The sequence below is a fragment of the Hyaena hyaena genome, unplaced genomic scaffold (genome assembly GCF_003009895.1).
Source record: "Hyaena hyaena isolate Hyena2069 unplaced genomic scaffold, ASM300989v1 scaffold_134, whole genome shotgun sequence".
NCBI classification, from domain to species: Eukaryota; Metazoa; Chordata; class Mammalia; order Carnivora; family Hyaenidae; genus Hyaena; species Hyaena hyaena.
In genome coordinates, this window is record NW_024080766.1 from 1,122,788 (window position 1) to 1,148,897 (window position 26,110).

Here is a 26,110-nt window from a genome sequence, read left to right on the forward strand (position 1 = left end):
GGGGACGGACGGGCGGGCAGGCGGTGGGCAGCGAGGCCCCGGGGCTGAGTGGCCCGTGGACGGGGCCAGCCTTGGGCAGCGGCTCCCTGTGGTGTCCGTGCGTCAGCCAGGTGCCCGGTGGGAAGAGGAGAGGGGCTCAGGCTCCGGAAGGAAGCAGGGTCTATAGGAAGAGTTTGTGTGTGTCCCCAAGCTGGCAGCAGGTGGCGGAGGGTGGCGGTGGGGCGTGTGATCAGCAAGGGTGCGGGAGCGCTCCACGGCGCTCAGGGGACGGGCGATCCGCCTCTGCGGAAGAGGGCGCGGGTGGCACGTGGCCGCCCACATCTGGACTCAATGCGCCCCGGCTGCGCACCAGGGCCCAGAGCTGCTGTCTGGGGTCAGGGCGGGGGTGCCGCAGGGTAGTGGCCCCGGGGCCGGGCTGGGGGCCCTGGGGGGACCCCCGGGGTGTGGCTCAGCAGGCGTGCTGCCCGACCGCACACTGCGCGCTCAGTGCCAAGCGCTCTCCTTTCTCCCTGGACCGCGGCACCGTCCCGGGTCAATACGTGCGAGGGGAGAGCCTGGCAGCCGCGGCGGTGAGCCCCAACTCCAGGCGCGGCCTGCTCCCCGGGGAGCCCGCCCGGTGACCGCATCCTGTCACACGGCCTGGCGGTGCGGCTCGCGCCTCATGAATAACCCAGCAGCTGCTCTTCTGCTCCATCGCCCCGGCCGCACGCAGAGAGGTGACGTTCCCCCCAGGAGCCCGGGCGAGTCAGACCACGGACAGGCTACCAGGTCCGCGCAGGCGGCTTTTAGTGGCACGGCTTCCGGGGGTCGCCCTGAGAGCCCGGAGACCTGTCTCCCCTCGGGTTCTGCAGGTGACGGCGGCCACGTTTGTAGCCCCGGAATCGCGACATTTTGTCAGGGGGGCAGTGATTTTCCCCACACACCACCAGTGTGGTTACCGTACCTGCATTAAATCACTGTTGAGGGGTCCCAGGGTCGCCCTTGAACGTGACACCGGTTTTCCCTGAGGGCCCCTCGCCCCCTGTGGCCACATGCCCGCAGCCCACCGCGAGGAGCCTGCCCCTTAGAGAGTGTGTCTGAGGCCTCAGGAAGAGACTCTGTCCGAGAGAGCAAAACACGGCTCTGCAAGGTTTGGGCCTTCACCTCAGTCTGCTGGGGCCACCGGTCACTTGCTGGTCTGGGGACCCCGAGAACCTGGGGACCAAGCCCGCACCCCCATGGGCTTAGGCTGTGCCTCTGCATTCGGAACTGAGCAGTGAATCCAGGGACCCGTGGGCTCAGTGAGGAAATCGTATCAGCCTCCGGGGGCCCCTGGCTTGTCCGTGAACCCTGTGTCCTCTCTGTCCAACCTGCCACGGAAACTTCTCTCAGAGCAAAGCCGGGAGGACATTTTCTCTGAAGGATGTAGGATATGGCCTCCTAACTCGGGGATGCAACCAGTTTGGGGATCTAGACATTTGCCACATCAACAATGCAAAGCCTGGCAGCCTCGGGGACTGGGTGTCCGGCCCGTCTCCCGGGGGTGCACACGAGGCCAGCCCTCTGCCCCGGGGTGAAGTGTGGAAGGACTTGAGGAAAACTAGCCAGCCCTTCCCACCACTCTCATTTCCCTCGTCCGATCCACTTTCTGCGAAACCATAGAGAGGCCCTAACCCAGCTTGCAAGCCCCCGGTGTGGGCTGGGCGGGGCCGTGGAGCTGCTGGTCTCAGTGGGCTGGGCATCCGGAAGGTGTTAGAACCTGGCCCGTGTGTTCACTTCGGGCTTCGAGAAGGGTGTGGATGTGCCCAGATGCTGGAGTATGACCATGGCTCTGCCGCGGAGGCAGGGAGGCCAGCCTCATCCACTGCCTCCACCTGAGCTGGGCTGTCACAGCTTTCGAGAGTGTGCTTCACAAATGAGGCAGATGGGTCCTGGAACTGTCCTGACGGCTTCTTCTCAGCCCGCTGGGAGGCTGGACGTCCTCTGTCACCTTCCCTTCCCCGCCCACCATCTCCCCAGCCTCGTACCTTTGTAGAGTCCGTGGACATGTATCTGACTGCCTATTTCATGATGCCTGAAAATTAGCGTGTCGCCAGCCCGCCGGGAAGAGTGCTTACCAGTCAAGACAGGACCCTGAGTTTCTCTTTTGGAACCTTTGGGTGCCCAGCAAAGACATTACTAACTTTTATCAATTTATTACCCAATTCATAGGTCAGTAGACTGTCCACCCACTGAGATAATCCATGAAAAGAGCAAGGGCCAGGACTGACTGGGAGACATGGGGGAAGACACAGATGACCACCAGAAGGAGACAGGTGGCATCACTACAGAGCCTACAAACGTTAACAGGAACATAAGGGGATTTGATGAAGGCTCTTCTTCCTACCTTCTCCCTGGTGTTCCGTTGGACTATTTACCCATCTTCCTGCCAGTACCACCCCGATTAACAACTGTAGCTTTGTAGGAAGAGGCTCTAAATTAAGTAGCTCAACCTCCAACTTTATTCATTTTCTTTAAGATGGTCATGGTTTTCAAGATGTTTGCATTTTCTGCATAAATTATAGAACCGGTTTGTAAGTTTCTACAAAAAAATTCGTTGAATTTGGATGGGAGTTCCATTCAATCTATAGAGAAATATAGAGAAAAATTAATATCTTTTTTCATTTTCCAATCCATAACTGTGTTATATTATTCCATTTATATAGGTCTTCTTTAATCCCCCTCAGCAGTGTTTTGTTTTAAATGAATAGGTTTTGCACATATGCCATATATTTTGATGCTATTGGTATTGTTTAATTTCATTTTCCAGTGACTTTGTTGGTAGCATATAGAAATGTTCTTATTGAATTTTCTATGTTGGCCTTGTATCTAGTAGTCTTGCAAATTTAATTCTAATATTGTAGACTGTTTTCAATTTTTTATGTATGTGAACACACGTGAACAATGTGAATTTTGCTACTTTCCAACTTTACCTTTATATATGTATTTTTAAATTTAAATTTGTGCTTTCCCTCACTGTTCTGGATAGAGCAATTCTTTAATGGAAGCAGTGAGAGCACATTCTTGTCTGTTCCTGACCTCAGGGGGAAAGTGTTCAATATTTCACCATTAAGGCTGATGTTAGTGGCTGTGGTGTGTGTGTGTGTGTGTGCGTGTGTTTGTGTGTGTAAGGTGCTCTTTAATTAATGAAGTGCTTTCTTTGTATTCCTAGTTTGCTAGGCATTTGAAACATGAACTAGTATTGAGTTTTATCTTTCTGCATCTGTTGGCATGATTACATGATTTTCTTCCTTTATTTTATTAATATGAACAACTTTTGTTTATATTCCTAATGTTTTATTGTGAAAATTTTCAAGCATAAAAAATAGAAAGAGTTGTATAATGTACACTCGCTGCCTAGAGAGTATTTTTCTATATTTGGTCCATCACTCATACAGTCATCTGTCTATCCCACATATCCATGTATGTTTATTGTACATTTTCATGTGTTTCAAAGGAAGTTGACATGTGCACACTGGATTCTTAAATATCTCAGTTTGTGAATAACTAAGTACAGTAGAATATTTACGTGTGTCTAGTTTTGTTTGGAATTAAATGTACAATTTTTGAGTGTACCATTTAGTAATTTTTGACAAATGCATACATATCTGAGTAATACAAGCCTATATCAGGAGTCAAAATCCTATCTCCACTGCAGAGAATTCTTTAATTTTCTCTCCAATCAATACCACCGGCCACTGCTCCCAAGTAATAGTGTTTGGGTTTGTTTTCTCTATAGGACGGTTCAGGATGTGCTACAGCATTACTTAAATAGCATCATACGGCATGTGCTTTTTGTGTCTGGCGGCTCTTGTTTGAGGTCATGTGTCTGATATCTATCTGTGTGGCTGTGTTTGTTGGTGATTCATCACCTTTGTTGCTCAGCAGTATTTCTTGTCCTAATGTATTAATTTGTCGATACGTTCTCTCGTTGCCGGACGCCGAGGGGTATCTAACTTGCCGCCCTTATGAGTGAAGCTACCCTGAACACTCGCGGACACATTCTTTTGTGAACATATGCTGTCACCATTCGGTGAGTACCTCGGAGTGCATTCCAGGGTCACAGGGTCGCTGTCCGTTTGTTTTCATAAGATGTGGTCTGCCGTTTCCAAAGTGATTGTACCAGTGTGCCCTCCCGCCGAGTCCTTGCTCTCCATCCTCACGAATGTTTGGTATTCTCAGTCTTTTTTGTCTTAGCCATTCTGAAGGGGAACCGCTTGTGGTTTGAATTCGCACCTCCTTAATGAGTAATGGCACTGAGAATTATGTCCTGTGCTTGTTATCCATTCCTATGTGCTTTAGTGACGTAGCTGTTCAACTGGCCGCCATGTTCATTGTGGCCTTGGTTTATAAGCTGCAGATGCTGTTTGTTCTTTATATTCTGAATATCACCTCATAGCCAAATGTACATAGTGAACATTTCCTCCAAAATACGGTTTGACTATTCATTTGAAAGTTGAAGTTTTGATTATATCTAACTATCCATTTTTAATGGTATTGATTCTTGTACTTTGCCTGTCCCCAGGATGTGAAGGCATTCTATGCTGGCTTCTAGAAGCTTTATGGCTTTCACTTTTACACTTAGGTCTGTGATGCACCTTGAGTTAATTTCTGTGTACCCGTGAGGTCAGGCTGGGTCTGTTTGTTTATGGATATCAAGTTGTTCCTGAACCAGGTGTTACTTCGGCTCAGGTCACGATTTCACAGTTCGTGGGTTAGAGCCCCGCATCGGGCTCTGTGCTGACAGCTCAGAGCCTGGAGCTGCTTCAGATTCTGTATCTCCCTCTCTCTCTGAAACCTCTCCTGCTCACGCTCTCTCTCAGAAATAAATAAAACATTAAAAAAACTTAAAAACCCCTCACTGTACAAGGAAATGTAGGTCTATTTCTGGGTCCTTTCCTCTGCTTCACTGAACTACTTGTTCTGTGCCAGCACCACACTCTTGACGACCGTGGGCTTCGGGGGGTCTTGAAGGCGGGCGGTGCGGTTCTTGGACTTCGGTCTTTTCCAGTGCTTTGGCTATTCAGGTCCTTTGCCCTTTTAAATATAAATTTTGTAATTAGCCAGTCAGTTTCTACAAAGAATACTGCTGGAATTTAAAAAGGGGTATGTATGTATGTATGTGGGTATGTGTATCTTTTTTTTTTAAGTAGGTTCCATGCCCAGCAGGGAGCCCAATGTGTGGCTTCTACTCACAACCCTGAGATCAAGACCTGAGCTGAGATCAAGAGTCAGACGCTTAACTGATTGAGCCACCGAGGCATCCCCGAAAGAATTATATTTAAAATATAGATATATTTGGGGAGGGTCACATCTCAGTTATGCTGATTTTCTAATCTAAAATTTTCTTTATCTCTCCATTTATTTGAGTCTCCTTGAATTTGTCTCAGAAGTGTTTTATAGTTTACAATGTGGAAGTTCTGCACATTAAAAAAAGACACATTGTTAGTATTTTTGGGATTTTTTGATGCTATTATAAGTGGAAACTAAAAAATTTTATTTTCCAATTGTTTGCTGCTAGCATATAAAAACATAGTCGAATCTGTATTTTGACCTTGTATCCTAAGTTCACCTATAATTTCTAGTGGTTGTTTGGAGAATTGTACAGTGTTGAATAGAAGTGGTGAGGTTAGACATCTTTACCTTGTTTCTAACTTAGGGAGAATTTGGTCAAACACCTTTGACTACCATAATGAAAATATGTTTTTTCTTTTCTAGTGTGCTAATATGGTGAATCAAGCTAGTTGAATCTTAAATGTTAAACATCTTACTTTTCTAGTAACTTCTTGATCATGGTGTGTTAACATTAAATGTTGCTGTTAAATTCATCATTCTTGGTATATTCTCTGTACTTCCCTGGATTTGGTTTGCTACTAACTGGTTTACAAGACACACTGGTCTGTAGTTTCCTTTCTTATATTATTCTTTGTCAGTTATGGTATTAGGATTGTCTTGGCTTCATAAAGTGGGTTAGAAATGTTTCTTTCTGTCTATATCCTCTGAAGAAGTTTGTGTATCATGGTTATTATTTCTATCTAGATTGTTTGGAAGAATTTACCAGTGAAGTTATCTGGGTCTGGAGTAATTTTGTTAAAGAAAAATAACTGACTGTTTAATACCATTAACAGTCTTGGGGTGCCTGGGTGGCTTAGTTGGTTAAGCGTCCGACTTTTGCTTAGGTCATGATCTCACGGTTCGTGGGTTCGAGCCCAGCGTCGGGCTCTGTGCTGACTGCCAGCTCAGAGCCTGGAGACTGTTTCAGTCTGTAACTCCCTCTCTCTCTGACCCTCCCCTGCTCACGCTGTCTCTCTCTCTGTCTCCTAGAAATAAATAAACATTTAAAAAAAATACCGTTAACAGTCTTTTGGTATTTTCTATTTTGTCTGTCTCTTTTGGTTAGTGATATGAAGCAACCTATTTGCTTCTAAGCTGCAAAATCAGTGATATAAAGCTATTCATAATATCTTTTTACGAACTTCTTAAAGTCCATAGAGTCCATAGTGATACGCTATTTTTCCTTTTCAAGCTTTTAAATTTGTGATTTCTTTTTTCTTGTCCATTCTTCATGAGTTTTATTAATTTTATAAATTAAATTTTATAAATTAATTTTATAAATCTTTTTATAGAATCAACTTTTGACTTTTTATTTTTTCTTTGTTGCAAATCATTGATTTGCACTACTAATTTTATTATTTGCTTTCTTCTGTTATTTTCTTAGGGTTAATTTTCAGGGCTTTTTTCTAGTTTTATTAGGAAGAATCTTAGATAATTGATTCTTATTCTTTCCTATTTTTTGGTACATGCATTTAAAACTTAAATATATTTTTTAGGTTTTCTCTGTATCTCAAATGCCAATATGTCTTATTTAAATTATCTTTCAATTGAAAAAAGATTCTAATTTTCATTTTGATGAAATTTTTTGACCCATATGTTTTTGTTACAATTCCTGGTTTACTTATGCCAAGCAGAGAACACACGGCGTGTGAATTCAGGTTTTAAATATGGCTTGAAACTTACTTGATGGCTAGATGTAGTCAGTCTGGGCAACTGTCCATTTACACTGCTTAAAAAATATATATTCTGTAGTTATTGGGTAAAATGTTCAATATATGTCTATTCTGTTCTTGGTTAGTTGTGTATTTATAATCTGTACTTTTACTGATTTTTGGTCTTTTTCTCCAGTAAGTTACTGAGATTAAAATTTCCACTCATCATTGTAGATTGGTCTACTTCTTTATTTGTATATTTTCTTTTTATATTTTCAAGCTATCCGTACAAGTTAAAGTTTTTAAAAATATTTTCTGTTATATCCTCATTTATTATTATGAAATCTCTTCCTTTACTTCTTTTTTTTTAAGCTTTTAAAAATGTTTATTTATTTTTGAGGTGTGGGAGGGAGACATGAATCTAAAGCAGGCTCCAGGCTCTGAGCTGTCAACACAGAGCCTGACATAGGCTCCAACTCACGAGCTATGAGATCATGACCTGAGCCGAAGTCAGACGCTTAATCCACTGAGCCACTCAGGAGCCCCTCTCCCTTTACTTCTCATAATAATTTTTACCTTAGATTATATTTTATCACATATTAATATCCTCCATGCCTTTCTTTATTTTAGTGTTTCTTATTCCCTAGATTTTTACTTCAACCCATCTATGTTATTGTTTTTACAATATGTCCCTTATAAGAAGCATATATGGGATTGTTTTCTTTAAAAAAAAAAAACAGTCTTGTAGGGATGCCTGGGTGGTTCAGTCAATTAAGTATTGAACTTTGGCTCAGGTCATGATATTGAAGTTCATGAGTTCGAGCCCTGCATCAGACTCTTCTGGCAGCTCAGAGCCTGGAGGCTGCTTCAGATTCTGTGTCTCTGTCTCTCTTTGTCCATCTTCTGCTCACATTCCCTCTCTCTCTCTCTCAAAAATAAATAAAAGCACTAAAAAATTTAAGAACCAGTCTGACAAATTTTTTTTGTAATTGAAATATTTAGTCCATTAATATTTAACTACATTCAGAGTTGGCTGGTTTCTCTCATATTTTGTGATGCTTTCTGTTCATGCTGTCGTCTGTTACTCTCTTATTCATTCTTTCCTTCCTTTGGATTAATCAAGTATTTTTATTTCCTTTCCCCCCGTCTTCTACTGACATTATAGTTATATGTTTTTCATTTCCCTATAGTTTAAAATACATATAGTTGATTTAAAAAAAATTACCATAAATTAGTACTTTTACAATTTCCCGAGCAATCGATGAATCTTACACAAGATTTTCGTCATGTTCCTACTCTACCTTTTTGTGCCATTGGTGTTGCATTTTACTTCTTCCTTTGTCAGAAACACTGAAAAATGTCTTTACTCTTGTTGCCTTAGATGATTAATTCCTACCCTGAAATTTATCCTTTTTGGTGCCATCATTTCTTCGTGTGTTTTCATAATTCCTTTCCTTTCCTCAGCCCTGAGTTTTGCTTTAGTATGCTTTGTGATGCAAGTCTGTAGAAGATGAATTTTCTCAAAATTTTTTGTATGACCACATATTTATTTTGCCTCCACGAGTTAAAGAATATTTTGGTGGGTATGGAATTCTAGGTTGTTTTTCTTGCTTCCTTTCAGTACTAAAGATGGCATTCCATTGTTTTGTGACTTCCATAGTATTGGGTGAAAAGTCATTCATAAGTCTTAGTCTTCTTTGAAAGTACCATGTCAGTTTTGTTTGGCTAATTTTTAGATTTTTTTTCTTTGTGTTTGGTTTTCAACTATTTGACTGTAATGTGTCCAGATTTGATTTTCTCTTTCTTTTTCTTTCTTTCTTTCTTTTTTTTTTTTTTTTAAGATTTTTATCTTTAAGTGATCTCCACACCCAAATGTGGGGCTTGAACTTACAACCCTGGGATCAAGCATTCCACGTTTCACCAGTTCACCCAGGGGTTCTTTTTATTTATTATATTTATGTTCATGGAATTTCTTGTACCTGGATGTTGGTATCATTCATTTTGCAAAAAAAATCTCAGCCACTATACCTTAAATAGAATTCCATTCTGTTTCTTTCTCCCTGTGAATTGGGATTACTTGATAATTAGCCATTTGAACACACTTTACTGTCCTTTATACTCTGCTCTGTTCTTCTCATTCTTTCTTGTCTCTTGAGTTTAAGTTGGGGTATTTCTTTAAAAAAATTCTTTTTTAATTATTTTTGAGAGAGAGACAGAGCATGAGAGGGGTGAGGAGCAGAGAGAGAGGAAGACACAGACTCTGAAACAGGCTCCAGGCTCTGAGGTGTCAGCACAGAGCCCAATGTGGGGCTTGAACCCACGAATCGTGAGGTCATGACCTGAGCTGAAGTCGGAGGCTCAACTGACTGAGCCCCTGAGGTGCCCTAAGTTAGGGTATTTCTTATTGACCTGTTTTTTAATTAAATTAGTTGTGTATTTAACTATATTCAATCTATTATCAGGCCCTCCTACTTAATTTTTAAATTAAAATATTGCAGTTTTCATTTGTAGAAAGCCACTAGATACTTTTGTATCAATTCTTATTTTCTGTTGAAATATCCTATAGCTAACTCATATTATCTTTTTGGCTATTTTCTTTATTATATTTATTAGAGTTATTTTTAGAGTTAAAGTTTTTGTTCGATAACTTCCAAATCTGAATAATCTGCAAATATGTTTCTATTTTTTTTTTACCTACTAGTTGTTTATCAATTTTTTTCTGCCTCTTTATACTTATCACAAAATTTGATTGTGTGCTGGACCGCATGATGAACTGAACTACCAAGTAAATTTGATGTTATTTCCCCCAGAGGGTATTCAGCCACTTTCATATTAGGCAAATAGGGTAAAGGTTGATTGCATGCACCGGGCTGGGAATTAACTGGAAGTGGACTTGGGCTGTCGGACAGCTAGACTCAGTTCTCCTTGGATCCAAGCTGGATTCCTTGGATCTTGAAATCTGGCAGGTGTTATGAGAAGGAGAGCTGCCATGTCAGCTCCAGCCCCCTCACTTTATTGGGTGTTTTTCTCCTAAGTACTGTGCAGATACCGCGGGTTTCACTTGCTCTGTCTGGCCCAGCACTGAAGTTCTAGTTCATCTGCTTCCAAGTGCTTCTACTGCCCTCTAAAGTCTTTAAATCTGATTTTTGTCATTTAGACCAGGTTTTCTTCTTTCTAGATTTATAGCGATATGTACCCTGATATTAAAATTTTTTTTAATGTTTTTATTTATTTTTGAGAGAGAGAGAGAGCAGGTAAGGGGCAGAGAGAGGGGGAGACACAGAATCCAAAGCAGGTTCCAGGCTCTGAGCTGTCAGCACAGAGCCCGACGTGGGGCTTGAACTCACGAACCATCAGATCATGATCTGAGCTGAAGTCAGATGCATAGCCAAATGAACCCCCAGGCACCCTCTCTGCTGATATTTACTACATCTTACTTGGGAGTAAAATGGCGTTTTAAAATATATATCCTATTATATGTATATATTGACTTCTCCTGATGAAGAAAATTACTTGAAGCCCATCAGTGGGACCTCCTGAGAAGCGAACCCTGTGTCCATGGAGAGGCCCAGGAACTCAGTGGAGGCTGCGCAGAGAGAGCGCGGGGGAGCTAGGAAACATCCTGGCAGGGTTCCACCTCCCCTCCCCCATTCTGCCCTGATGCACCCCCATCCTGACCGGCTCTCTTGCGTTGCATTCAGCTGCGGGTGGGAGAAAGTCTGGGAAGACAGTCGTGGCAGCTTCCAGAGAAAGAGGAAGAGACGAAGTGCCCCTCTGGAGTATTTCCACCACTAGAACTAGACTCAGAATCAGAGCTTCCAAACAGGGTCTGGAATGTCCCTCCAGCCTCTGTGCCTGAGGTCCCGAGATCCACCCCCCGTGACACTGACCGTCGTCACTGCGCTCTGCCCGCAGCCCGGGCATGCCCCTCCCGGGCCGTTGGTGCAGGCGGCCACTGGTCTGCACCTTCTGTGCGTGGTGCCTCCCAAGATGGAAAGACGAGATGCTCCCAAGCCCCGTGTGTGTCTCCTTGCTGAGCTGCTGCAGAGTGGGAGGTCCCCGCCCGACACTTGTTAGCTGACTGCGCCGTGGGAAGACAAAGGGAGAGCTCAGCACTCAGGCGTCTGTGTGCCTGTGAACTGTGACAGAGACACAGAGAAGCAGCTCCCGGTAATCATCAGCCCAGGGAGAACCGTTTGGAGGATGGAAATGCTAACCATCAATCTCCCCGTGCACGCAGTGTCTCTGTTTAATAGCTGATAGAGCGTCTCCAAAGGGCTTTTTTTTTTTTTTTTTTGCTCTTTGTTTAAAATGACATATAATGGGCCTGGACTTATCAGTGTCTCTGAATGCATTTTCTGTGCTCTGTCCCCACTGGGGGTTCAGTCCATTCTAATGGATATGTGCAGGATTGATTTTGAGCTTGGTATAATTTAATCCATCAATTTAACATTAAATGAATATGCAAAGGGAGTCTCTTTGTGGATGAAAAACAGAAGAGGGACATTCTTATTAATTTGAAATGGGCTTGAGAAATGGAAGCAGTCTGTTGCTATTAGTATCTGCCACGGGGTCCCAGGACCAGCCCTCCACGAGGCTGGGCGACTCTGCGGCAGTGACGACCAGTCCGTGGCCATTCAGAGATGTGTGTGCAGCAGGGCAGGCTCATACCCCAGGGGGAGTGCACGGGTGTGCGAATCCCCGGCGCGCTCCGGGCTCTCCCCGGCGGGGCAAGCCAGCATTGTGGCTCTGAGCTCCGCAGCGGGAACCAAATGAGAAGCTTGAATCCAGAGGCCGTTACGGGATCTAAAGTCACGTCAAATCTTGGGGACTGGATGACAGGGCTAATTGACTTCAGATTTCTTCATCCCAAAGGTGTGTTGGAGGCTTGGGTGAGGCAGAGAGCCTCCAGCGTCTACACAGCAGCCGGGGAGAGGCAGAGAGCCCCCAGGTTCCCTCCGCTGCCCGGGGGAGAGGGAGACCAGAAGAGGGGCTGTGCCCACAGACTGGTACCCGGGGTGTTTAGGGACTGGCTCCTTCTCCAGAAGGTCACAGACAAAGCAACCCCCCTCTGGGGAGCCCGGTGGGGCCATTTCGGTTTTGGTTCCCTGACTCGCCCTCCGCAGGGGCGGCGACCCCCTTTCTGTGGCTTTTACTCGATGCACGCGGACCCCTGATGCTTCCCACCGGCGGGGGCAGCTGGCTCCCGGGGGGCGGGTGTTTCTGGCCGGGAAACCTTGATCCCTTGCAGGGCCTGCTCCCTGACGCGCGACCGGCTCTCCCGGCCGAGCGTGGTTTTGCCACGGGAGCCACGGCGCCTCCAGGCCCTAATGAGCGTCGTCGAATCACCGCGCCAGTGTGGACTGGGTCCTGACCCACAGCAGTGAACAGAACGCGCTCGAACCCGGTGCTTGTACAAAGCGCACCGCACGGATCTGTGCAACTGCGAGGAACCGGCGTCTGCGGGGCGGTGCCCCCCCAGCCACGCCACGGTGGTGCCACCGCGGTGCCCGCGCGCCCGCTTCCACCGCGAAACAGCCCGCGGGCGTACCTGGCAGCTTCTGCCGCCGCAGGCCGTGCGGCAAACCCGGGCGTGTGCCTTCCTCTCCTCCCACGGAGGGGCCTCTCTGGAAGGGTCCGGGGCAAAGGCGTGGGCGCTGCTACCGGACACGGAGTCTGAGCGCTGGAAGGAGAATATCGGGGGGCAAGTGACCTCAGCCTGTGGGCTCGGAGTCTAACGACATTTACAGGCTACGTGGCAGGTTAACTAAGAAAATGTCATGAAAATATCCAAGTTCCTAACTGCCCCCCCCACCCCCAAATCACGGCTAACAGGACCTTCACGGGCGCTACTATCCCAACCAGAAAGCCGCCTTTCGTGGCCCCGAGAGCGCGGGGCCGCCCCCCTCGGAGCCGCGGGGCCCTGCAGGGCCACGGCCAGCTGCGCGCGGCCGCCCTCCGGTCGCGGGTCAGACCCGCCCCTCCCCGCCCCGGGCTCTGCGCCCCGAGGGTGCTGTCCCCACCCCCGGGCGGCCAGCCCAGCGGAGACACGGGCTGCCACAGAGGAAGGGACACAGTGGCCCTGCGTGCGGCTGGAGCCCACTCGGGACGGGAGGCTCACATCTCGGTGCAGAGACGACCGTGGGCCGAGCGGGGCCGGGGTCGCTGCCTGCAAGCTGTCCCCTCGGACAGGCGGCCCGGGGCCAGGAGCCTGGGTGTTCAGTCTGCCCGGAAGTGGACCGGCGAGGGGCAGTGAACCTGACCTTTGGGGGCGGCTGACCGCAGGGGCCGTGCGCCCTGTGGCTGTGCCCTGACCCCCGCCGTGCGGGCTCCAGCTGCCCGACCCACGTGGGCACTTGGAGGGGCGGCGGCGCGGACCTTACCGCCGTCCCCAGCGAGCGGACTGGGGCCCCGGCGCCCACGCGGCTGCGAGGCGAGGTGAGGGCGCCGCGCCCCCGCACGGAAAACCGGCCCCCGGGGCCCTTCGGCGGCGTCTCCGCTGAGGAAACGCGGCCCGAGCCCCGCCGCTCACACTCACGCGGCCACGCGGCCCGGGCTCCTCCCGCTGCCCGGCCACACGCCTGCCACACGCCTGCCCACGGACAGGAAGTGCGGGGTAGAGGCCCCCCTGCCCTGGGCTCCGGGCACCTCAGCCTTTCTTGGAGCCCCCGCCGGGCAGCCCCGCGGTCCCGAGCCGGCAGGGGGGCTGCGCGCGGGCGCCTCGCCCAGAGCACCCCGTGCCTGCTTCCCCCCCGCCCCCGCGGCAGCCCGCCCGGGCCGGAGAGACGCGCCGCCCGTGACCCCGGCCACGACCCCGGCCACGACCCCGGCCGGCCCCGGACACCCCTGGGGGACCCGCCCCGGGCGCCGGAGCCGCCTCGGCCCGCGGTGGCTCCTGCTTGTCGCCCGGCCTAGGTGCGGTCACAAAGGACGAGCCGAGAAGAGCGACTGTTTGGATCCAAAGCGGCCCTCGGGGCGGCAGGCGCGTCCGGGGCTCCCTGCGGGTGGGGCGGCCGGGCGGCGGCGGGGGGTGACGGGCGGCGGGCCCCCTCCGCCGCCGCGCTTCCGCGTCCCCCGCCCCGCGGCCCAGCCCGGGTCTGGGGGAGTCGCAGGCCTCAGGGGGCCGCACGGGCGCCTCCGACCAGCGCCCCAGGCGGCTATGACGAAGTAGTTTAAAAGAACAGAAATTTATTCTCTCCATGTTCTGGGGCCAGAAGTCCAGTCTTAAGGTGGGGCTGAGCTCCCTCTGGAGGCTCTGGGCGAATCTGCCCTTTGCTTCCTCCAGCTTCTGTTGTCCCCTGGTGCTCCGTGGAGCTCTCTGATGCTCCCTGATACTCCCTGGTGCTCCCCGATGCTCCCTGATACTCCTTGGTACTCTCTGATGCTCTCTGGTGCTCCCTGATGCTCCCTGATACTCCTTGGTACTCTCTGATGCTCCCTAGCGCTCCCTGATGCTCCTTGGTGCTCTCTGATGCTCCCTTGTGCTCCCTGATGTTCTCTGGTGCTCACTGGAGCTCCCTGATGCTCCCTGATACTCCTTGGTGCTCTCTGATGCTCCCTGGTGCTCCCTGGAGCTCTCTGGTGCTCCGTGGTGCTCCCTGATACTCCTTGGTGCCCCCTGGAGCTCTCTGATGCTCTCTTATGCTCCCTGATACTCTGTGGTGCTCCCTGGAGCTCTCTGATATTCTCTGATCCTCCCTGATACTCCGTGATGCTCCCTGATACTCTGTGATGCTCCTTGGTGCTTCCTGATGCTCCCTGGTGCTCCCTGATACTCCCTGATGCTCCCTGGAGCTCTCTGATGCTCCCTGATGCTCCCTGATACTCTCTGGTGCTCCCTGATGCTCCCTGATATTCCGTGATGCTCCCGGGTGCTCCCTGGTGCTCCCTGGCACATGGCCTCATCTCCCTGCCCCGTCCCCACATGACCTTCCCTCTGTTATAAGGACACTTGTTATGGCATTTAGAACCCGCCCTGATAAGCCAGGGTAATGGCTCCATTTCAAGATGCTTAACTTAATTGCATCTGAAAAACCCCTTTTTCCAAATAAGGCGACGCTCTCAGGGATTCCTTTGGAGGCCTGCTCAGCGCTGTGGCTGGACATCGTTCTCTGGGGGGCCTCGGCAGCCCCAGCGTCTGGCAGAGGGACAGTCCCCATTCTCTAAGAGGTTCCGTTTGGTCCTCACTCTGAATCATGAGCAGATGTTACCAAATCTGACAAAAACCAAACCAAAGAAACATCAAAGAGCAGCTTGGAGGAAGAGGCCGCATCGGGGAGAAGGAGCCTTTAAAAAATGAGCAAGTGTCACTGACCTTTTCCGTGAGTTCAGGGAAGACACTCATGGAACGAAAACTGAACGTCGTGAAAAGCAATGTTCAACAAGAGAAAAAGAGAAATTGGAAGAAACTCAAACAGTAGAAGTAAAAAAATGTAAGAAAATGATTAGAAGAGGAAACTGAGGACTCTTACAGAAATAGAGACCCCCCCCCCCGCCATGACAGGAAATAGGACAGACATCTAAATAATAGGAGTGCCTAACAGGACAATAAAAACTAGAGAAAGAAATCAGGTAGAACAAAATATTCATAATAATAATTCAAGAAAAATTTCTAGAATGTTTGAGGCCCCACAACAAAAGGTCCAAAAGATTCAGGTCAAGGCCCAACGTCACTGACGTTCAGACCCTGGGAGCAGGGAGAAGCTCCTGCGAAGGACTGATTTCAGAACCTTTCCTCGCAACACCAGGAACCAAAAGAATGTGGCGAGATGCCTTCGGACGTCCGTGGGAGGCTCTGCCCCAGCCACCCCTCGGGCGTAAGCGAACGGCCCCGATGTGGCCCATACGCACAGTCACAGAACGTTCATAGCCAAGCCCCCTTCTCGACCGGGTGCTGCGGGGTGTGGGCGGCTGAAGAAAGTCGGCATGTCAAGCGAGAGCAAATGTACAGGACACGGGCGGAGGCCCCACCCCAGAGAAAGCAGGCGTGTGTGACGATCAGTCCAGGCGGAAGACCAGGGCTTCGGAGAGCGCACTGCTCCTACACTCACTCTTCCCCGCGGGGAGAAAGCCCAGGTGAGCCTGAATACCGCCATGTCGGTCTCACTCGTGCTCTGGGCCTGCCGCGGGGCGGCTGCTGGCAGAGAGCTCAGGAGGGCCCCCGTGGCAACGGGGCCGGGTGCCTGCCCCCTGGGCCGCACGAGAGCCCAGCCAAATACCCTGAGCGTGGTGAGGCCCCGGTGCACTGCTGTGGAGACAGGATGCTCACGCCATCGTGGGTCGCTCTAAGAGCCTAGGAGCAGGTGCACGTGGTGTGTGTTTCTGTAACGATTCCACAAGGGAGATTTTTGGCTGCTTTCTGAGAGAAAGCACCCAACCTGTAAGAGTTCAGCGCCCATAGGTCCTGACTCGGCCTCGTGCTCTCGGGACCTGCTCTGACCAGCGCCCAGGGAAGCCGCGCTGGGGCCTGTGGACCCGGGCCGTCCGCTGCCCTTCTCTGCACCTGGTCTAGCAAGGGAGCTTCCTTCCGGCCACGGACAGCACGAGGCCTGCTTGCCGCGCGCTGATTCAGAACGAAACGATTTAGTTTTGAAGATGCCGCCCACACATGTGGTTGGAGGATGGTCGAAAAGTGTGTCCAGGGTCATGGCAGTTTTCCGGTGTTGTAGCTTAGCTGGTGGGGACATGGGAGTTTGACGTATAAATTCCATAAGGACCATGTGTTGAAGACACTTGAGCGAGAAACCCCACATATCCCCCCAAGATCTGCAGAAATGAAGTGAGGCAGTTGGAGCCCCTCCGTTGCTAGCCAGGAGCGAAGACCAGTCGCTAAGTGAGGCCAGCCGTTTCTAGAAAAATAAGACACCCAGCGCATGGCGGCCAGTTTCTCACACAGGCCTCTTTCCTGGGCACATGCAAGTGGCTTCCAGCATGTTCCGCATTGTGCAGCTTGACTGCATTGTGCAGATAAGTAGGCTGGTAAGAAAGATTTCCTTTCTTTGGATCTCTTCAGAGCGCCCAGGGAAGGGGCGCACACCCATCGATGGTCAGTAGGCTTAATTACTCAGCCATCGGGGGTGCACACTCTGTCCACATCTTTGTGGACAGTCTTGGCGGGTTTTCTCTGCGTGGTCCTCACTGTCGATTTAAAACGATGCAAGTTGCCCCCGTTCACACCCCATGGTGTGCAGCACAGAGCTGACCCCCTTTGTAATCACAGACGCCAACTTCCTGATCCTGAGCCGTCCAGGGAACTGCTGTCTCACACTCCAGGCCATGCATCTGCAAAGCCAAGTGCCGCTGCACCGCCCTGCGCGCAGCTGAAGACGCTGTGGGGAAGGCACTCTGGGAGCTTCGGGTCGCAGGTGCTGGAGACTCGGGGTTTCGCTGCAGGGCCTCGCGGAGCCCTGGGACGTGGGGAGCACGGTTGGGCCGCTGCCGATGGGGCCGGTGGGGGAGGGAAGGCCGTGGGCTGCTGCGGGAGAAGCGGGGGCCACTCCCTAAGCCAGCGCCCGGGGGGTGACACCACGGGGAGACACCCCTGCTGCAGGCGGCGGCATCCTCAAGGCCCCAACACAACCTGGTTCCTCTTCTCAGGCACATGGCGGCCGTGCCTGCTGCGTCCGGGTCATTGCCAGAGAAACCAGGAACAGACTTTCCTGTCATTGCTCTGCAGGTAAGTGGAAGACTTCCAGAGATGACCGTGGACACTGGCGCCGAATCTCACACCCAGAGTCCAAAGGGGTGTGTGTTAGCGTGGCCCTAGCCACTGTTTACTAGCCACATCTTTACTACCAGATGTACCAGGCAGAATTCCCAAAAGAATTTTAACAGTAGAATAAATACAGTAATGACTTAGTAACAAAACCCCCGAAGAATGAATGGTTCTGCGTAAATGAATGTCCCATACAACTGAAAATTAACTTCTTTCTTTCTCTGAACGGGGAGTGCATGAACGTTATAACATGCACTTCTTGCCCTGAGCCGCCCTACTAAAAAAGTAGATTTTGAAATGCTTCTGAGAAACTCTGTGCTTCAAATGTGGAGGCGTTTGGCCACAGAAGCTAATTTTCTGATAAAACCACTGATTGAAGCTTTTGGTGCTTTTACTCTCATGCTTTTTCTAAAGAAGGAGCAAAAGATGGAGAGAAGCCGATTGCAAGGGCAGGCAGGCTGCTCCTGGTCACCTGTGAAGACAAGTAGTATCCTACTTGCAGTAGATTGAACGATGACATAAGTGTATATACTTTCCTACTTTCAACCGACTAATTTGCAAACAGTCAACTTATAAGACTGGCAAGAAAATAAGGAAAGCCCTCAGGAGCCAAATGTGGGATGAATCAGTCCTCTGAAAGGCAAACTAGTCCGATTTAGCCGCCGCCCTGAGACATCCGTGTGTCTTGAATGGTTTTGAACTTCCACTTTGATGGCCATGTAAAGTGAGGGGCCAGGAGTGAGAGCCGGGAAAGGTTACATCCCAGGAAGAGGGAGAACCAGATGAAAAAGCTGTCCCACAAGGCAATTTGCAGACTTGACCTTGATGTTAGGGAAGCAAGACACCCTTGGAATTTTAAACCAGAGGCTAATACTCATGCAAGTTTGTGGCTTGAATTCTTATACAAGTGTGTTTTAAAAATTGCAAGCTTGGAACTGAAAGCGGCCATGGGTTGTTAGCACCTCCAGGAACCTGGTAGAAACAAAGGAAAATACTCTTAAGGAATGCACTTCAGCTCGTGCTTCACAGGAAAACTCCATCCATCACGAGCTCATGATAGAAAGGAAGCGCGTCATAAATGAGGCATCGTCCGCACGGAGCAGCAGAAGTAGAGAAGCAGAGTAGATATTGAATTATCGGACGGAACATGCAGGTTTGACGTGTTTAAGTAAATAAAAGACGATTTGCAGATGTGAAAGACAAGTCACTACAACAATGATGTTTAACATAACTAAACAGAGGCTACGAATTCTGGCCAAAACAGAGTAACAAGAAGGAGGTTGAGACGGAAACAATAAAGCCTGAGAGCGTACATGGGATGGTGCCGTGGGACACTGGGTATTGGGGAGGGAAGACAGTGGTCCGCAGGGGACAAGGAGCAAATCAGCAGAGCCTCGCACTCCGCCAGCTCACCGCCCGGGGACGGCTCCCAAGCCAAGATGCGGGGAGGGAAGCTCTGCCAGGAGGCGGAGCCGGCCGTCCACGCAGGTCGAGGCATAGGGTCCGCAGGAGGTCTCCGGTTGCACTGGTGCCCAGCAGGGTGCTGATCAGCTCGTGGGCGTGAGGACCCTGTGTGAGGCCAGAGGAAGACCTTCCGGGGGATCAGACGTCAAGTGTGGGGCACACTGCAGGGCCAAGGGCACTGCCTGTTCCCGCCAGGCAGAGAGGGAACTCCTGGCTACGTGGCATCAGGCTGGGCACGTGGAGGGGTGTTTCGTTGGCAGCCGGGAATAACAGACTCTCAGAGCACGGCACGTGTCCTGCCTGACTCTTCCTAAACACAAAACCCAAAGGATCGGTCTGCTTCAAAGAAACTTAACTTTGTCCTTGATCACAGCTCAAAAATATTTATAGGAATACAAAAATATTTGGCACTCAACAAACTGAAATTCTCAATTATTGGTATCCTATTATGGATTGAATTGTGTCTCTAAAAATTAATACGTTGAACTCCTGTGGTTTCACTTTGTTGTCAATATGGTGACTTTGCTGCATTTCTAAAGTGAAACCAATCTTGTGATACTGACGTGAACTTGGTCATGACATTTTATGTCTTTTATATGTTGTTGGGGTTAATTTGCTAAATTTTGTTTAGAATTTTTACATCCGGGTTAATGAGAGACCCTTTTCTGTAGTTTCCTTGTAAGACTCTGTGTGGTTTTGGGATCAAGGTAATGACAAGCCTATGAGATGAGCTGGGAGAAAATTTTCTCCTATTCAATTTTCTGAAAGAATTTGTGTAGAAATAATGTAGTTTCTTCTTTAAAGGTTTGTTAGAATTCGCCAATGAAACCACTCTGGAAGACAGTGTGGAAGTTTATTAAAAAGTTAAAACATAACCCCCAACTGGTCCAATCATTTCACTTTTGGGTATTTATCCAAGAGAAAAGAGAGCAAAAATCCATACAAAAACTTGTGTGTAAATATTCTGAACAACTTTATTTGTATAGCCTGGACCAGAAACAAACCAAACGCCCATCCATAAGTGAAGGCACACACAAGTCGCAGATATGTTCATCGTCTTGATTGTGATCGATTTCATGGTCTCATACTTCCATCAGACTGTGCAAGTTGTGCACTTAAACATGTATAGTTTATCATAGGTCAGTTATATTTCAATAAAGCTGTTATAAGATAAAACATAGCATGAAGCTTATTTTTATGGACAAAAACTGAAAGCAACAAATATACTAGAAACAAAATAGTCATATATACTTCGATTGATGGAGAAATGTACTGGTAGATAGAAGACCTTGATAAGTGAACTAAGTAGCCGAGAAGACACAGATAAAGAAATAGTGGAGTAGACAAATCTGAAAAAATTACCTGGAATTCAGCAGAGTCAAAAAAACAAAAAGATGTGAAATAGACTTTGGCAGATGTTGAGTCTGGAGTCAGAGGGGCTAATATGTTACCAGTTGGAGTTCCCAAAGTGGATTATTGACAGGATGAGGGCGAGTCCGTATGCAGGGAGGTAAGAGTGGAGAATGATCTAAAATCGATGAAGAACATGAATCCTTAGCACAGGAAGCACAGATTCAAAGCAAAGCATATAAAAAGAAACCTGCATGTAAATGTGATCTGCTGACATTTAAAGACAATTAGATCTTAAAAGACAAATACTTTTAAGATCTGTGACCTATTATAATTGACCTGTTATAAACCAAAGCACGAGGCTGACACCAGACTTCTCCGTGGTAAATATGGAAGCCAGGAGACAATGGAACTACATTTTCAAAGTGTTGAGATGAAATAGTTGTCGACTTTTCTTCTATCCCCAGATCAACAATTTTCAATCAGTTTTCTCTTTTTTAAAATGTTTATTTGCTTTTGAGAGAGAGAGAAAGAGCAAGAGCAGGGGAGGAGCCGAGAGAGAGGGAGACAGAGGATCCGAGGTGGGCTCTGTGCTGACAGCAGAGAGCCCTACACGGGGCTCGAACCCATGAACCATGAGATCATGACCCGAGGCAGTCAGATGCTTCATCGACTGAGCCCCCGGGTGCCTCTCAGGAAGTTTTCAAGTTCCATCTTAAGGGTAAAAACATTTTTCAGACAAATGTGAGTAATGAGATCAAAGCCAGAGGTGCCTTCTTGGAAGTGACATTTCTGCACTATCTTTCCATCTTCCAGGGCTGTTCCGTATCTCCTTTTCCTTTGTTCCTAACACCGTGTATCCCAGAGGACTCATCACTGTGAACTCCTTGATGTGTCTCACTTGCATCATTTGTGGGTAGAGAATAAAGAGAGGTAAGTATTTCAAGAATGTGCTAGATATTGTGAAGGTTCTTCCTGAACCCTCTACCTCAGTACTTCTACATCTTAGAGAAACATTTTGTTTTTGGTTTTTTTTGCAGAGAAAATTAAGGGTATCAAAATGGGACTCCCTGAATCCCCCCAAATGTGCTAAATGCACCCAAATTGTTTCCCATCTGCTTCCTCTGCATCCTTCCTTCTGGGTTCAGAGAAGAATTGCACACTGTGAGCACACTCCTTCCTCCGCACACATTCCTCCTTGTCCGCTGTACGTCTAACCTCTTTCTCAGGACAGAAGTCCTAACTCTCCCTCTCCTTCTGGAGATTTTCTTGGTCAAGTTCTACACATCTTTCAACACTACTTCTCAGGGTCCGTTTTCCCAACACGGCTTTTGGAGCATCTCCCCTTATGCTGGAACGGTGTCTACACTGCAGACCCACTGCCCCTGTGCAGACCTGGGTCGTCGCTTCCGTGCTCCTATCTATGTGCGTATCTTTGCTCATCTGTCTCTATTCAGCCAATCGAGGCTTCCTTTCGACAAGAGCCACGTGCTTCCCTCTGCGCCCTTGATGCCTCGCACAGCATTGAGCACTGACTGGTTACTAAGTAGGTGTCTGGGGGATGTGGGGACAGGTTGGCCAGAGTTTCCCCCTTGATCACATCTAAGTTTCCGTACTGCGGTGTGACGAGGCACCCGGAACGGTGTGGGAGGACATGGAGGGCACAGGAGACTCTATCAAGGAAGGACACGATGCCGGGCTGTTTAGGATGAAGAGAGCTGCAGGTGGCCGGCAAGCCACGCTCAGGTTCGGTGTGCCGTCACTGGGGGTGCGAGCATTCATGCAGGCTCTGGGGGAGAGTCCCCCCAGAGCTGTGGGCCTGCGACGGTGGATTAGAGGCCTCCGAGGTCTCCTCCCTGGACAAGAGTGAGGTAACGTTACTAAGATGCTTCCAGCCCTCGTTCACTCTGCTCGCAAGCCTCTGGGAAGGCCGCGGTGCCTTTCTAACGAAGCCCCTTTGATGACTGCCCTCTGTCGGGTCAACCTCGCTCCTGTCACTTATGCATAAGCAAGTCCCGCCTGGTCCCCTTTGCTTGTGCCCACGTGTGCGGGCTGCTCTGACCCTGGGGGTGTGCCTCACCTATTAGGAAGCCTTGCCTGGAATCCATCCAGAGATTTCCAGGAGGCAGTGTTCAGATTGGAGCCGTGATTTTGGGGCTGTTTAGCTGGGAGGAGACAGGAATCTGTCCCCAAATGCAAGGGGATATTTTACAAAGTGGCAAGTTCCCCGGGCCTGGAAGTGTCCCAGTAGGGGACAGACAACCACCTTCCATAATTGTTTGAGACAAGCGTGTGTTCCGCCTGCTGGAAACCCTCCTAAAGCCGAGATTCTCAAGTCCGGTGGGTTCAGACGTGCCTGCTGCTCTGGGCTGGCCAGTCAGGTTGCTGTCTCCTGTACGAGCCCGCGAGTGTTCAAGCTCCTTCTCGGCTGCTCAGAGAACGCCCCGGCTGGGTCTCCGTCACCACCCATCCCCCACAGTCTGCCCACGTGGTGTCTGGGCCTCCTTAGACCCGGGGCTGTGCCCTCACCATCTCTGTAGGTCCAGTGCCTGCCTCAGGGCGAGGCACATCGTGGACCCTCAATAAATCCTGGGAGAGTGGGGGGGGGGAGGAAACGTGAGCCCCAGGGCCCAAGAACAACCCGGTTCGGCCGGCAGGCAGTAGCTGCTCCAAAGTATCCTTTGCCATCACTTCTTGGAGGGACAGGCTTTTGGGGACAATTATACAAAACCTTACTTCCTGCTGTATTACTCTCCTGCCATTCCTAATAAGCTATATTTTAATTTAAAATGGCAATTTGCGGTGAAATTCATTTACAACAACACAATCCATTGTGATCACAATGCCATAAATTTTATGTTTTAAGTAATTTTTAATGCTTGTAGCAGCTGGCGCTCTGAAGTGTGGAAATAGCTAACATTTTTCACCTTGTGCAGCCAAGGGAAAAGGAAAAAACCTCTGCTCTTTAATTATATAACCACCAAAGACAGCGTGCAGAGAGCAGAGCAGATGTAATTGCAAAATACGAAACGATTGGCCTGAGAACACAGCCAAGATTTTAAATGTAAACATGTAAATGCCCAGGATATAGCTGGTAAAGCCCGGAGCAAAACATGTATCCTCCGAATTCACAAGCTGCTGTAATGTTGTCAAATTGATTAAAAAGGAAGTGTTATTAGGGGGATGGGATGATGGAAGGGGCGGCCTCTCACCACAGGGCCGGGCGGGCGCGTTTCCGTCCCCACGTGAGGGAAGTGCTCACGCACCCTGTGCCAGCCTTGCATGGGCTTCGGGATGTATCTCATGCCGGACCTGAGTGCCGTGCTGGGAGCTCACCTGTGTCCCCCTGTCCCCAGGCCTCCTAGGGAATTCTGGGAAGATAAATTTGCATAACGTTGTGTGTTCCGCCTCCCACTGGCAGCCTCCCACTGGCAGCCTCCCCGCGGGCCACACGCTAAGGGGAGGGAATAGAAGCCTGAGAAAGCCCTGCCCACCGCAACTTCTCAGTCTGTCTGTTTCTGTCGCCCCCACTTTTCCCTTCCCCTCCTTTGGGCATCATTTTGGGAGACACGCAGTTTGCCTGGTTGGCCCACCGAGTACTGGGCTAGGTTCCCCAGGGAGGTTTCCCCGTGGCCACTGGGCTCCAGTACCTCTCCTGACTGAGGGGACGCGCCCTCCGTCCCACGGCGTATGTACTGGCCCCTGAGGTCCAGTGGCAACATGGCAGGAGCCACATGTGCAACTGAGCCAGAAGAAACGGGCGGAGTCATATTTATAAGACACCGTATTTCACCCCGTGCATCCAAAGTATCCTCAGCATGTACCTAAGGGACAAGTATTAGGGAGCGATTTTACTTACATTCGTAGGATTTCCTGCACGAGGTCTTCAGAGCAGGCCCCTCTGGGTTCAGACCAGGTGCGTGTCACAGGCCAAGGGGCCTGGGCTGCCGCCGCCACAGTGATGGCTCAGGTCTAGACCCGGAGCCGCACGTGCTTCAGACTAAAGCGACCCTGCGCTGGTTGAGTAAAGGGGACTTAAATCAGACTGCTTCCGGTGAGGCAGGCAGGCAGGCGCCCTCCCGGTTTGGGTGTGGAGCTCAGCCGCCCCGCGAGTGTGGGTGTGGGTGAGGGTGTCCCTGGGGGTGCCCAGGCCTAGCTGGATTCCATCTGGCAGGAGACTTCCCCTCACTTTGCACAAGACTGACCCCGTGAGGGGGAGGGGCTGGGGGGCAGGAGCAGGGGACTCTGGGTGGGTGGCAGGGGCCTGCGGACCCTCACCCCCCGTGGAGCCTGGCACCTCCCCAGGCTCTAGGACCCTCTGCTTGGCTCCACCCCCAGGCCCCAGGGCCTCACTCGCAGGCTGGCCTGGGCTCCCCCTCCCTGCCCCGGGGCCTAAAGCTGTCCAGGAAGCTAGGGGGAGGGGAGCATGCCCCAGGGGCCCTAAGAGGGGCTGGGGGGCAGGAGCAGGGGACTCTGTGGCTGAAGCGGCCGAGAGACAGCGCGGTCAGGAGGTGCCGTGCGGAATTAGGTGATTTAGGGTTGAGCTGGGCAGGTTTGAGGTTCAGCATCAAGGGGAGGAAAATGAACTTCTCTGGACCCACAGCTGAGGTTTTCTTCAAAACCAGCACCTCCCACGGACGAGCGGCTTACATCAGGCTGAGGGGCCCTGCCTCAGTTCTCCTCCAGCCTTGTGGGCCTGAGGGCAACGGGGGGCCGCCCCAGGCTCCATCTCGGGGGGCTGGACGCCCCCTCCCTGCTCTGCGGGCCTCTCTCCGGGCAGGGCGCACGCCCCAAGGCCCAGGCCCAGGGGACCACGACCGGGCGGCGGGGCGCGGGGAGCGGGGCGCGTGGAGGTGCGGGCGCTGCAGACCCTGAGCGGCCTCTGCCCCGCCCTCCGAGGCCGGGGACCACTCGGTGTGGGTGGCCTTTACGGCAGCAAGAACACCTCTGGGGTGAAAAGTGAGAGTCACCCTGAGGCGTGCACTGTAAGCTCTGTGTGTGTCCCCTGCGTCCTGATTGAGCCTTTTTGGTTCTAGGAAACTGATTTGGACCCTTACAGCCTGAGCCCCAGCCGGACGGACAGACGGACGCCTGAGTTCCCAGCAGCCCCCGGGCTGGATGCACCAAGGCCACCCGGGAGCCGGTCCTTCCCGGCCTGCACGGAGCCCCTGCTCGGACCTGTCAGGCAGCTGTCACCCCAAACCTCCGCCCCGCTGGGGGCCACGCTTCTCTTACCATTTGACTCACGTGGCCTGTGCTTCCTGAGCCACGGTCCCCGGCCAATGTGCGGGCAGGCCACAGGTTCGGCACAGTCTGCGCGTGGCACGGGGAGCCGGGTGCCCACACTCGCTAGAGGCGGAACCCCCGTGGGCGCCGCGGAGGGAAGGTCTGGGAGCTGAGCGCCAGGGCTCGGGCGCAGTTTGCCCGCTTCCTGGCCTGGTCCGGGCCGTCAGTCCCGCCTGGCACGCGGACTACCTACCTACCCAAGGGTAAAGCCCGTCTCAGCTGTGACACACCTCTGCGCGTGGTAATGGCAATAGCTGGTCGTGACGGCTGCTATAGAGGGACCGGTACTTTA

The 26,110-nt window shown here is 50.5% G+C and overlaps 1 long non-coding RNA gene across 1 annotated transcript; it reads left to right on the top strand.

Moving 5' to 3' along the window:
• Nucleotides 1-3,936: 3,936 nt before the first annotated feature.
• On the top strand, nt 3,937-26,110 carry LOC120235629. Its single transcript, XR_005529468.1, has 3 exons — nt 3,937-4,051; nt 21,349-21,465; nt 25,569-26,110. It is a non-coding gene; the product is annotated as an uncharacterized LOC120235629 (long non-coding RNA).